We start from the raw sequence: 14835 nt of genomic DNA on the forward strand, positions 1-14835 counted from the left end.
AAACGTAGCAGACACGGATTATCTGTAATTTTGTTTTGGCAAGTTTTCATGGTCTCTACTGCCATCTGCTGGCCAGTAGTGTTCATGGCAGTATTCACCCTAGTACTCAGCGTCCAGTAGTTGGCAGTGTTCTATATATTTTGACACCGCTTATATCAGACGGTTATCTAATTACAACTTGGCTTTTTTTTTTACAAATAAAAAAATGTCATATTTTGCAAAAGCACATTCATCTGTAAGCACCAACATACGACACACCTCACATTAACGTGTTGGTTTACATAGAATGAATGAGTCAACCAATCAGTGTTTTCGGAGGCACATTTTACCCATAATCCTTTGCCATCTGTCTGTTTGTTACAAAACTTCAGAATTAGTGCATTATTCAACATTAAAATATATATGTTATATTTTAACTTTGTACAAATTACAGAATTGTCATTAATGGAGTTATTCTATCAGTATTAATTTTATTTATAAACCAAACCATAAGTCAGCACTGCAAGAACTCCGCCTCACAGCAACACTGTTATTGAGTACAGAGTTGAGTTTTGCTGCTCCTCACAACTGCTTCTCTGCTGGAAGCTATGTAGTAAACAGGAGCCTCCAGTAGTGGGCAGTACGCTCAAAGACAGAAGAGCTGACTCATTGTTTGGGTCTGTAGTCACCTTTGATGCTACCAGAAGCAATTGTGGTGTTAAAACTCAAAATCAGCTTATTAGTAGTTGCAAGTGTACCGGAGACAATACTGGGAGTTATCGGTTATCTGTTGTCTGTAGGTTCCGATAAAATTTTGGGTGGTTTATCGGTTTAGCTTTATAAAAGATAACTTTTTAGTTAACTGATTATCTGATATCTGAGCTAATTTTTAGGTGAGCTGCGCTGTGTGCACTGACGTGATCACTCGCACTCGCAGTATTTTTTTAATTTTGATATATAATTGATATACATGGCTCATTATTCAAATAATCACTGAAATTTCTGACAAATCCATATGTGGCTCATTATTCATAGCTTTATTATTCTGTGAGACCAAAGCTTATGTATTTTGGATCAAAGATGAATGCTGAGAAAAATAAAAGTTGATAGAACTAGTATTTTGGGGGAAGTTGGCGATATTGTCTAACAAAAGTGAACAATGGATGTTGTCCTGCAATGCACCATGGGAGTTTGGGGTTTTGAGGATTTAAATGTTGTTGTTGTGGTTCATGTTAGTTTAATAGTGTTGTGAGTATTCTTGATTTATTGTGTTTTTGTAGTTCAATTGATTTAGTCAGTTTATTTAGTCAGCAGCATGTTGCCATCACAATGCCGTAGAATGCAGAAAAGGCATAATGATGTGCATGCATGCGTGTGATCCTTGTGTGTATAATTTTGATGATGGACAAACTGGAGAGAGGTGACATTTGCCATTTGGTATGCTCATGTATTTTGGGTCAAGGATGAACGCCACCAAAAACGGAACATTGATAGGACTGAAGTTTTTGGAGAAACTACAGATATTAGATAACAACACTGAACAATGGACATTGGTAATTACATTCTGGACTCACATGCTATTCCAGCAGGGGGCAGTAAATCATTTATATATCAAAGCATGTGTGTAATTTTATTTAGTAAGTTCAATGTAAGTACATAATAAAAACACAACAATAAAATAATTTTAATGATAATAATAAAGTATGTTGAAATACATTAAAATACATGGATGAAATAAGTGAAGACTTATTTCCATTGTAGTCCATTTAAATCTCAAATAACAAAATAGAAGTAATAATAACAAAAATACTGATAATAATAATAATGGTGCGTGTATATGATAACAAGAACCTAAATGATTTATAAATACACTGACAGTAAAGTAACATTAAAAAATTGCGTAATTAACAGGAAATAAAAGGGTTGCGTTCTTCTAAAAACTGTTGAGGTCTAAGGTTCCAAAAACATTCTGGACTCACATGCCATTCCAACTCATTATAGAAACTTTGCATAATTTATCACCACCCTGGAAAAATGTCAGCTAACTATTTTATAAACACTACCCGATCTAGAGCCCATTGATCCCCACAGGCAATGCGCTAGTAGCAGTAATAATAATAATGATTCGATGCATACATTTATAATAAAAATGTTTAACACAAGGTGTGCTTATTAGAAGCTGTCTGATGCCAGCCCATCTCTGTAGCAACAAGTGTGTATGCCATAAAACTTCAATGTCATTAAGCCTACTACGACCCTTCTATGGTACACTGTGGCACACTTCTTTAAAACCAGTCAGTGACTGTCACATGAATAGGGCATGACACCTATGACATGTTATCTTGGACGTCTGGTGTGACTGGGCCTTACGTGATCAATTTCACCTACACCTTACTATACACGTTGCCTTAGCCTTTGTCAAATCTCTCCTCACCTTGCACTGCATCTCCTTGTAATCCTGTTGAATTTCTTCAACCCTCCAACTAGCCCAGTTCCACTTTACCAACTTCTTTCCCCTCATACTTTCCTATAAATCTTCATTTCACCACCAAGTTTAATTGTATTTTTTCCTCTGTCCAGAGGTCACAACCGTACATTTCTGGCTGTCGCTCTTTCCATTACTGCAGTTAATGTTCAGTCGTCCACTACCTCTTCATCTTCATCCAGTACCTGTCTCATCTTTTCCCTGAAGTTCACACAACAATCTTGCACTCTCAGATTTCAGCATCTGATCCTTGGTTCAACTCTCATTCTCTTCCTGTTCACCTCCAAAGTCATTCTATAAAACACTAGCTGCCACTGCTGAGCTGCGCTTTCCCCTGTCACCACTTTACACTCTTTAATTTCCTTCAGGTTGCATTTCCTGCCTACTGCAGAGACCACCTGTGTCCACCTTTCTCTGCTCTTATACAACACCCTGTGGTCCTCCTTCTTCTGAAAGTAATTATTCACCATAGCCATTTCCAACCATGTGCCCTGTCACATTCCTCTCCTTGATACCGTATCTACTCATTACTTCCACATTTCCTCTGTTCCCTTCACCAACATGCCCATTGAAGTCCACTCCAGTCACCATTCTTTTGTGCTTGGGTCCACTCTCTATTAGGGATGGTTATTGATAAGATTTTATCTATCGATTCCACTTATCGATTTGGTTCTTTATCAATTCCCTTATCAATACCTCCTGTGAATTTTCTGTGTACAAAAAGTAGCCTTTACAGGTTTTCTGTCAACATTTTATTGCGTCTTAAAGCAAATGAATATGAAATTGGTCATTGGATCCTACATCTCTGAGACAGGTTCAGCCAGGAGTCTGCAAGACCTTATTTAGGGACATTGTTTTTGTGCTTGGGGATGTCCTTGTGTATTGTAATAAATATTAAAGAGAAAGGCAAGAGCTTCTCTCAGAATTTAGATGAATAGGCCTGAAAGAAGTTTCTGTTGGAAGTATTTTAGGCATAGGATCAGCAGGTTAGATGAATTGAAAACTTTATAATTGCCCAGATCACACTTGTAAATGAGATCTTGATCTCAATGGGACAAACCTGGTTAAATGAAGCTTAAATTAAAGTGGGAGGGGGAAGTGTTGGCTTTTTAAATACTTGAAAGACACTGGACTCAAGAGCATTTAGTACTGCTATAAAGGACTGATGCAGAAGGTGGCAGCAATGCAGCAATAAGGATGCCAGCTGACATTAAACGCCACAGAAGAGAGGGTGTGTTTGGTTTCTATCACAGGAGTGCATTTTGATGTCAGAGCACATTTCTGCATTCACTAAATGCCTCAAGAAACCGCAAAAATGCATAAAAGTACTTAATTTACTCATATTTGTTGTCAGTCTGGGTTAATCATCGAACTTGTTCCCATTGATTGTGCAGTTAATCTCATTAACTCAGCGGAGCATGCGCAAGACAAAAACAAACATGTTTTCATCATGGCGAGTGGTTGGACCTTTCTTCGTCCGCCAGCTAGCTCTGGCATAATGTGAATTAAAGAACAAGAGCATTCAGAGACTTCTGATGTCCACCAATTTGAATCTGGATCACCTCCAAAATTCAGTAGAGTCTTCCATGTCCTAATGTCTATCTGTGGTGCAAATATGGTGAGAATTTGTGAAGTAGTTTTGATGTAATCCTGTATAAAGTGAAACTTGATCCAGAATCCAGACCTGGATCCAGATCACCTCCAAAATTTAATGGAGCCTAATATGGATCTATGTTGAAAATTTTGTCAAAATCTGTGCAGTAGTTTTAACTTAATCCCGCTAACAGTAATCCTTCAAAGCCTATATAAAGTGAAACTTGATCCAGAATACAGATCCAGGTCAGTGTCACCTCCAAAAGTTGAATGGATTCTTCCATGGCGTAATATGTATCTGTGGTGAAAATGTCATCAAAATCCATGCAGTTGTTTTGATGTAATCCTGCTAACAGACAGACAGACAGACAGACAGATAAATGAATAAATAAACACTGATGATTTTATTACATCCTTGGCGGATGTAATAATTGATAAGGGAAGCAAAAAGGCTATTGATGTCAGTGGATCAAATCATTTCTTAACAGGAACCGGTTTTCAATGCCCATCCTTACTCTCTATTACCTTATCTAACTCGAGAAATCTTCTTTCTCCATCATCTCATAATGCACTTGTGGGACATATGCACTGATGGCATTCATCAACACTCCTTCAACTTCACACTCATCACGCTGTCAGATACTTATCCTTCAACACACTCTTAATATATTCATCCATTAGAATTACTCCTCAACCATTTCTGCTTCCATCCACATCACAATAGAACAGGTGAGACTCACATTTGTTGCTCCTGGTCTTAATTCCCTACCATTGACTTTCTTGTACACACAGTATGTCTACTTTTCTCCAACATATCAACTCGCTCTCTCCTTTTACCAGTCGTACTGCCAACATGTAAAGTTCTGATTCTCACTTCCACCCTTGTAAATTTCCTCCTCTCCTACTTCCTCAGAATGCACTCCCCACTTCTTCTTTTTTTTCACCCAAGAATAGCACAGTTTCCGCTGGCACCCTGCTGGACATCAGTGCTGGTAGTGGTCATTGTTACCCTGAGCCTCAACCAATCTGAGGTTTGTGATTACTTTGTCAGTTTACAGTCAAATAGCTGATTCCATAAAGGTGCCAAACAGCATAATAATGAACGTGACTTGCTCCGCATCCCATTCTACTCTGTTCTAAAACCGCATGATAATTGACCCCGAATAATTCAGTTACTGGTAACGGTTAATCATGTGAGTTTTTAAAATTTGAATTGTAACACTTTGCACCATTTTCCTTAAAGCATTTGATATTTAGAAGCTTTTTACTGGTAAAGCAGCAGCTTTGTTGTATGGATGTCTTTTTTTAAATGTTGCCTTTTGTGTTTAAACCAGACCTGTAGCCTTTCTGTGGAATTTGCATGTTATCGCTCCTGTAGCAAGTTCTCTCTCTTCTTCCACAGTTAGAGACAGTTCTGTTCATTTTGCTGCACTTAATGTAGGTGTGACTGAATGAAGAAGCCGCTCAGCTGTATTCTAACATACATAGTTTGTCTTGAGGCCATACATGTATGCGACTGTGTGTAAATCAGAAGGACTGATCCAACACACAGCATTACTTATTTCTTTTTTTTTTTTGTCTCATTGTGCAAACATGTTTATTAAAGTAAAGAACAGGACACAAATGTTATTCTGGCAGAATAAAGTATAATAGAATGTGGTCATTTTAATCTGCACACTGAGGGCAAAACAGTATGTCATCATTTTTAAGGTTTTTTGCTTAATTTCTGCTTCCTTGTGCCTATGGACGCTGGACAGTTTTCTGCTGAATATAAGTGGACAATTTTCTTTTTTGCAATTGACATAAGCTATAGTCCGATTTTGTAAATGAGGAGAAAAGCAGGAGTACATGTGCAAAGATAGGAAACTATATAAGAGTCTGTCTGAAAGGGCATAATTTTAACTATTGATTTGCATTCTTACTGAGTTTGTAAAATAGTGTAAATCAAAGTTGTTGAAGAGAATTGCTTAACTATTTTTGGAGGTACTTCTTTGAATTTACAAATAATAGGTGCTGTCATAGTAGTTTGATGCATTTATTATGAAATAATTTCTAAATGTTGGCTAAAAGGTGGGTCATTATGGTTAAATTGGCGAAACACCTGTCTATATCCAGTTAGGGATCCAGTTGTTTCAGCTCTCTGTCACAGTAATTGAAGAAAAAAATGTGTGAACACAGAATACAAAATTTTCACTCATTTCCAAGTAAATAACATCTCATTCTGGCATTCTGTGTATGAACTTTCATAGTTTCTGGGCCCAATATACAGTGCATCCAGAAGGTATTCACAGTGCTGCATTTTTTCCACTTTTTTTTTTTTTTTGTTACAGCCTTATTCCAGAATGCATGAAATTCATTTTTTCTACAAATTCTACACACAATACTCCATAATGACGAAGTGAAAAAAGTTTTTATCAGATTTTTGTAAATTTATTAAACATAAAAAAAAAACTAAGAAATCACGTGTACATAAATATTCACAGCCCTTGTCATGAAGCTCAAAATTGAGTTCAGGTGCATCCTGTTTTCACTGATCATCCTTGAGATGTTTTTACAGCTTAATTGGAGTTCACCTGGGGTAAATTCAGTTGATCGGACGTGATTTGGAAAGACACGCACCTGTCTACATATAAGGTCCCACAATTACAGTGCATGTCAGAGCACAAACAAAGCATGAAGTCAAATGAATTATTTGTAGACCTCTGAGACAACATTGTCTCAAGGCACAAATCTGGGGAAGGATACAGAAATATTTCTACTGCTTTGAAGGTCCCAGTCAGCACAGTGGCCTCCATCATCCGTAAGTGGAAGAAGTTCAGATCCACCAGGACTCTTCCTAGAGCTGGCTGCCCGTCTAAACTGAGAAATCAGGAGAGAAGGGCCTAAGTCAGGGAGGTGACTAAGAACCTGATGGTCATGCTGTCAGAGCTCTAGCATTTCTCTGTGGAGAGAGGAGAACCTTCCAGAAGGACAACCATCTCTGCAGCAATCCACCAATCAGGCCTGTATGGTAGAGTGTCCATACGGAAGACACTCCTTAGTAAAAGGCACATGACAGCCCGCCTGGAGTTTGTCAAAAGGCACCTGAAGGACTCTGACCATGAAAAACTAAATTCTCTGGTCTAATGAGACAAAGATTGTACTCTTTGGTGTGAACACCAGGTGTCATGTCTGGAGGAAGTCAAGACGCCATCCCTACAGTAAAGCATGGTGGTGGCAGCATCATGCGGTGCAGGACTCTTCCTCAACAATGGAAATGGAGTTGCAGCACCAGGTTGTTACTTTCTCAGCGCCATCGTGGTGATTTTCAAGTTTAGGGTGTTCACTTTCTGTTTTCTCTTATAATTTTGCTTAAATTTATTGAATCAGAAACGTTTTATTGCTATATGAGTGAACAAGTTCACAACATTAGGAAATTGCTGCGGTACTTGGTGCTAACATAAAAGACAAAACAAAATAGAGCAGTAAAACAATTTATAATAAAACTTTACAATATACAATGTTACAAAATGTACAGAATGTATGAGCTAAGATAATATATAAGATGTATATACATATATGCACCCATATATATATATATATATATATATATATATATATATATATATATATACACACACACATACACCCAGATGTGATCTGTGCAGACAGAGTACATAACACAGGGTCATTAGTGGTGATAGCAACAGTGTAGAGTTCTAAAGGTGCTTGTTGAGGAGGCTAACAGCAGAGGGGAAAAACCTGTTCTTATGGCGGGAGGTTCTGGTCCGAAGGGACCGTAGCCTCCTGCCTGACGGGAGGAGGTCGAGAAGGCTATATCCAGGGTGAGAAGGATCGGCTCTGATCCGACCTGAACGCTCCAGTGTCCTGAAGATGTACAGGTCCTGAAGAGATGGAAGGTTGCAGCCGATCACCTTCTCAGCAGAGCGTACAATGCGCTGAGGTCCTGGGTTAAAGTGATTCCCAGGAAACAGAAGGTGTCCACTATGGTGATGGGGGTGTCTGCCAGGGTAATGAAGGGGAGAGGGGCTGTGTTCTTCCTAAAGTCCACGATAATCTCCACTGTCTTCTCGGTGTTCAGCACCAAGTTGTTATAGCTGCACCAGGACACCAGTCGTTGGACCTCCAGCCTATAGGTGGACTCATCCCCATCAGAGATGAGTCCGATAAGGGTGGTGGCATCTGCAAACTTGATAAACTTGACAGACTGGTGATCAGAGGTGCAGCAATTGGTGTACAGGGAGAAAAGCAGAGGAGAGGACACAGCCCTGAGGAGTACCGATACTGGTGGTCCGGGAGTTTGTACCATTGAACTGAAACATTCATTATTTGTATAATTTATATATATATATATATATATATATATATATATATATATATATATATATATATAGCACTCATCATACAAATAGAACAATAAATAATCAAGATCAGATACTTGCATGGAAGATTAATGGTTCATCTTTCAGCAGGACAATGACCCTAAGTACACAGCCAAGTTATCAAAGGAGTGGCTTCAGGACAACTCTGTAAATGTCCTTGAGTAGCCCAGCCAGAGCCCAGACCTGAATCAGACTGAACATCTCTAGAGAGATCTGAAAATAGCTGTGCACCGACGCTCCCCATCCAACCTGATGGAGCTTGAGAGGTGCCACAAAGAGGAATGGACAAAACTGCCCAAAGATAGGTGCACCAAGCTAGCATCATATTCAAGAAGACGTGAGGCTGTAATTGATGCCAAAGGTGCATCAACAAAGTATTGAGTGAAGGGTGTGAATGTACATGTGATTTCTTAGCTTTTTATTTTTCATAAATTTGCAATAAAAAAACAAACTTTTTTTCATGTTGTCATTATGGGCTGTTGTGAGTAAAAATTTTGAGGCGGGGGGGGGAAGAATTTACTCCATTTTGGAAGAAGGGTGTAACATAAAATTTTGAGTAAGTGAATCGCTGCGGGGCAGCACGGTGGCTTAGTGGTTATCACTGTTGCCTCACAGCGAGAAGGTCATGGGTTCAATTCCCGTGGCCTTTCTGTGTGGAGTTTGCATGTTCTCCCCGTGTTTGTGTGGGTTTCCTCCGGGTGCTCCGGTTTCCTCCCACATCCAAAGACATGCGGGTTAGGTGGATTGGGATCTTTAAATTGTCCGTAGGTGTGTGTGTCTGTGTTTGTTTGTCTGTTTGTGGCCCTGCGACAGACTGGCGTCCTGTCCTGGGTGTACCCCGCCTCACACTCTATGACTGCTGGGATAGGCTCCAGCCCCCCGCGACCCTTAAATGGACTAAGCGGTAGAAGATGGATGAATGAATGAATGAATCGCTGCGAATACTCTCCGGATGCACTGTAACTGGACAATTATCTTTTGCTCTGTTTCAAATCCATGTATGTGGTGTCCTCTCATTGTTTTATTGGCAGGTCTACAATTAAGGTCAAGCATTAATTTTGAGTGTTGTGTATTTCTTGTAACCATTGCAAATTGTGGAGTCGTATGATGAATCTATGTAAAGCAGGTCATTAAAAAGCAATCAGCCCCAGGGCTGACTGCAGAGCCTAAGGCAACTGGGTGCATCCCCTTGTCCACCCTCCCACCATGGCATCACATCATAGTGCTGTCATGATGTAATTGTGTAGACTCCAGCCACGGTGGAGCTACGAGTACATCATGGAGTTATGCTGTTCTTTTATTTATTCAATTACTCCAAGAGCCACAGTGGGGTTGGAGCCTAACAATGCAGTCATAGGGCGTGAGGCGGGGTACACCCTGGACAGGATGCCACTCTATCACATCACCACATGTAGATGGACAAACACACACACCTACACTGTAAAACTCAATGAGTTGGTTGAACTCAAACCATTTGAGGAAACCAATTGCCTTAAACCTTTTGAGTTTGGCAACTTAAATAAAATAATTTAAAAAAATTTAATTGTTAAAGTTTTAGTAACTTAATTTATAGTTAATTAAACTTACGTAAATCTAGTTTGTTTTTGTTTTTTCAATAAAAAACAAATTTGTGTCTAAAAAGTTTGCATTACATTTTGGTTTAGATTTTTTGATGCATTCTTTGTTTTATTTGTTGACTCTGCGTTGTGTTATGACTCCGCCCATACGCTCCCCTCAGGATGCGAACTCACGATCTCCAGCATGGAAGTCGGACTCTAACCAGAAGGCTAAAACCCAGGGCTCTGGCCTTGTGACCAGAGAATCCTTTTGCGCTGTTGGGAGTGAGGTTTATACTAACTACATATGCACAGCGACACCTGCTGGCCCCCGTTACATAAACTCAATTAAAATGAGTGAATGGAATGCACTGGCAATACATTACCAACATTTAAATGCCCCAAAACTTTAAATGCACTTAAAGGAACTGAGTTGTTATGACAACAATTCATTTTTGAGTTAGTTAAATTAATGGAAATGAGTGGCTATAACTTTTTTCAAAGTTTGAGTTACATTAACTTAATTATTGTGTTAAAATGGAGTGTTTGGTTTAACAGTGTACGGTCAATTTGAACACACCGATTCAAGTAAGCTGCATGTATATGACTATTCAATGTAAAAAAAAATCTTTATTTAGCTATGTTATAAACTTCCCTGACAATTGGAAGACTCCTACCTACTTATCGACAGTATTCCTGCAAACTGATTTACCCCCTTTTTTTCCTTACGGGAATGATGCACTATGGACTACTGTTGAAATCTTACAAAAATCTGATTTGGATGTATGGATCAATATGGATGATCCATAAAATGACACCCAAATAATGTTGCATCATAATGTCATGAGGATGTTATGATTTGACATCAGTTTGTGATTAGATTAGATAGAACTTTACTGATCCCTTGGGAAGATTCCCTCATGGAAATTGAGGTTCCAGCAGTACTGTATAGCAGCACACAGGGTAAGAAGCACACAGTTTTAAAAGTGGAAGTAAAAAAGAAAAACAGTTTGCAATATAAATACCAGACATACTGATCAATCCTGGTTGACTGGCTAATACTATTCCTCTCCTTCCCGTCCTCTGTCTTCCTGTTACTTCTCCTCTCCCTGAGTGAGGAGTCTGATGGCCTGAGGGACAAAGACGTTTTTCAGTTTGTTGGTCCTGCACTTGGGAAGGAGCAGTCTGTGGCTGAAGAGGCTCCTCTGGTTGCTGATGACGGTGTGCAGAGGGTGACTGGCATCGTCCATAATGTCCAGCAGTTTGTCCAGTGTTGTATTCTCTACCACCGTCACCAGAAAGTCCAGCGTCATGCCAACCACAGAGCCAGCCCACCTGATCAGTTTGTGTATATGTGATGTAGTCCAACCGTCTTGTGTTTGCTGGGGGGTCAGGGTCCTGTATTGCATGCTCCCAGTCCTGCCTCATGCCTGTCTGCAGGATGGGTTGATGCAACCTCTTACAGCAGAGGTGTCAAACTCATTGCAGAAAGGGCCAAGAGGGTGCAGGCTTTCTTTGCAACCACTCACTCCACCAGGTGATTTCACTGAATACCATCACTTTGAGCAAGTGGAATCAGTTAATCAATGGATGACAGGGCACATGCACAGATGATATCATTTGATAAGTTGCATTATTTCCTGTTTTGTCTTGTTGTTATCCATATACAATGGATCTGATGAGGAGAAAACCTGCAGTCCGTATGTGAAAAAAGTGCAGTTGCACATGTTGCTACCATCTGGCAAACTCAAACTTAAATTTCATACGCGCAGTCTCTCCAGCAACAGCTAATAAACATTTCAACTCCTCCAATGTTTTCATTGTAGTTGTCTTGAGGCTTCACACACTAGTCTCTCTCATAAACAGTCATGTTACACTGATTTACCGTACATTTATTTATAACTTGATTAACTGCCCTCTGAGGGATCTGCAACACAGTTGCCAGTTGTCCAAAAATGTTTGATCTTGATTAAATATGACTTTTAAAGATGATAGTCGACACAATGTTCAGATTTATTTTCTTTCAGTTGTCATTTTATGGAGCGAAGAAAAAAATGTTTGTTCATGTTCATATGTGCAGTGCATGCACCTAACTGTAGTAGTTTGCATTTATTTAAATACGTGTTGTTCATGTCAAACTGTATTAATGTTAATATTAAAAACTGTAAAGCAACAAATGCATTATTCCATGTTTGTTTTGATGTTGATTATGTGCTTTAACTATATTATACTTGCAATAGGATATAGTTTTTTCACACTTAAATTAATCACTGTACAGATGGGTGAAAGGACACACAAAGAGACAGATAACCACACAGAACAAGTCTGAAAATTCATGTTGGTCTCAGCAGTCCATTCTGTGTTTTCCAGGCTCACAGCCACAGGAGAAAATCCAGAGGGCTGGGTGCATGCAGTCTAGTTAAGTATTTGAATTATGCCATTGACGTCAGCACAGTCATAAACCTCACTGTGGCCCATCCCTCATGCTGACCCATGCCAGCACAGCTCCATGGTGCATTGTGAAGGAGCTGTCAGACTGGCTCTAATGGGGTGTGTGCAATACAAGTGAAGCCTTTTGTTTTGATAGCCAAAGATTACACTGTTTGTAAACTATGGCAAAGTGCCAATCTGCAAAGATTGTTTGTCAAACACAAGTCAGAATGATGATGTATGTGTGGTTTTGGGTTTGGACCTGAATGTCAAATTGTTCTTCCTGCATTTACTTAACAATCTAACATGGGCTGTTGAAGGCAGCAAATAATTTTTTATACACTGCGCACTTCATCTCTTTTAATAGGTTGTGTGAAATTAACAATTCGTATTATTCTGAAATACTGTTACTTGTTCATTACTCGTTCAATGGAACATTCCATCTTTCACCGAATGAAATATTTGTTCCATTGCAAGAATGAAAAAATATTAATTATCTGAAAGCACCGCTTTTTACACATACATGCACACAATTGTTGAGATGACCACACAAGCATTTAAGATGCAGGCAGGGGGTCATCCAGCACTCTGGGGTGCAGGGCCAGCATGCATCCATCATGCCATTAGTGGGCCTGTCACTGTGGCAGTGTATTCCAAAACACAGACTGCAGTGTGCTGTTTCAGCTTCAGACTTGGCGTCTCCTGGTCAGGGCACCTGGTAGGTACACTGACCAGGTGCAGTGGGGCACCTGCTGTGCAGCTGTCTGTCTTGTGAGATGTCAGTGGTACCTCAGACAGAGAGAAAAAGAGCAGAGTCAGTTGACTGGAAAAACTACACCTAAAGTATAGTTCACAGGAGTAAATCAACAGAAAAGCAGAGGGAATACTAAGGTGATTGCCAGCCGCTAGCCCAAAGTTTCACTAACAAACCCCGAAGTTAGATGAAGTGAGGCTGAGACCTGTTCTGTTAGGGATAAGAAACATAGTACCATACTATGCCAGTATACTAGCCATATGAGAGGGTGAATAGATGCATTTTAAGTCTGGACTTGAATGTCTCTACAGGGTCTGACTGTTTTATTGTCATAGGGAGGTCATTCCACAAAACAGGTGCAAGATAAGTGAAGGCTGTATGACCCACAGACTTTTATTCACCCTAGGGACACAAAGTTGTCCTGTGCCCTGAGAACGCAGAGCCCAGGCCGGTACGTAGGGTTTAATTAGGCCAGCTAAATAGGAAGATGCTCGTCCTTGAATTATTTTATAGGTTAATAACAGGACCTTAAAATCCGACCTCAGACACAGAAGCCAATAAAAAATGCCAAAATGGGTGTAATGTGGTCAAACTTTGTGCTTCCCTTCAGGATTCTGGCAGCAACATTTTGAACCAGTTGCAGACTTCACAAGTTACACAGTCTGTGTTGTATTTACGTTATAAGCTGGTATCAAAAAACTCACTCACACATCTTCAACCGCTTACTCCAGTTAAAGGTCGGGGGGCTGGAGTCTATCCCAGCAATCATAGGGTGCGAGGCGGGGTACATCCTGGACAGGGTGCCAGTCTGTTGCAGGGCCACATTTAGACAAACTAGCACATTCACACCCACACGGACAATTTAAAGTTGTCAGTCCACCTAACCTGCATGTCTTTGGATGTGGGAGGAAGCCGGAGCACTCAGAGGGAACCCACGCAAACACGGGAAGAGAATACAAACGCCACACAGGCCACGGGTGGGAATTGATCCCATGACCTTCTTGCTGTGAGGCAACAGTGCTAACCACTAAGCCGTCATGCGGTGACATAAAAATAACTGCGCAGTCAAATCCACATTCAAGCAGAAATTGTCTATTTCAAAACAGTTTTTGATATTTTACCACAGTCTGACAGCTTTCAATATATGTTTCATATGATGTTACAAAAAGTACGTTACTACTACCAGTCAAATGTTTGGACATACTTTACCTTTCAGTTGAATGAATAAGTGTGTTCAAATGTTTGACTGGTACTATATATGTGAAATTCAATTACACATAAATCTGAAATTGAATCTGACTGTTGTTCCCATTATTTATAACACATTCTTCAAATTGTTGGTTGAAAATTGTCAATGTGGTGAAATTGCCCATGTCCAAATATAAATGTCCGATTTGTTACTGTCCAGCTATTTATGGCCTTGACTGTAATTGGTCGCAGGCCTTCTTATATGGGAGTCAGAATTAAAAGATGCTCCAATCATATTGAAGCCTATGCCACATTATTTGCCTGATCATAAAGATTCCAAAAAGGTACAGTTTGGACAGTCTGTAACTGAATTCTATGGAGTTATGGGATAAAAACAGCAAGAATGGTGAAAAAGGTCAGTGTCGGTTTGTACAGGGGTCAAAGGTTAAAGTTGTTAAAATTTTAGTA

Source organism: Thalassophryne amazonica, chromosome 12, assembly GCF_902500255.1.
Source record: "Thalassophryne amazonica chromosome 12, fThaAma1.1, whole genome shotgun sequence".
Classification (NCBI taxonomy): domain Eukaryota; kingdom Metazoa; phylum Chordata; class Actinopteri; order Batrachoidiformes; family Batrachoididae; genus Thalassophryne; species Thalassophryne amazonica.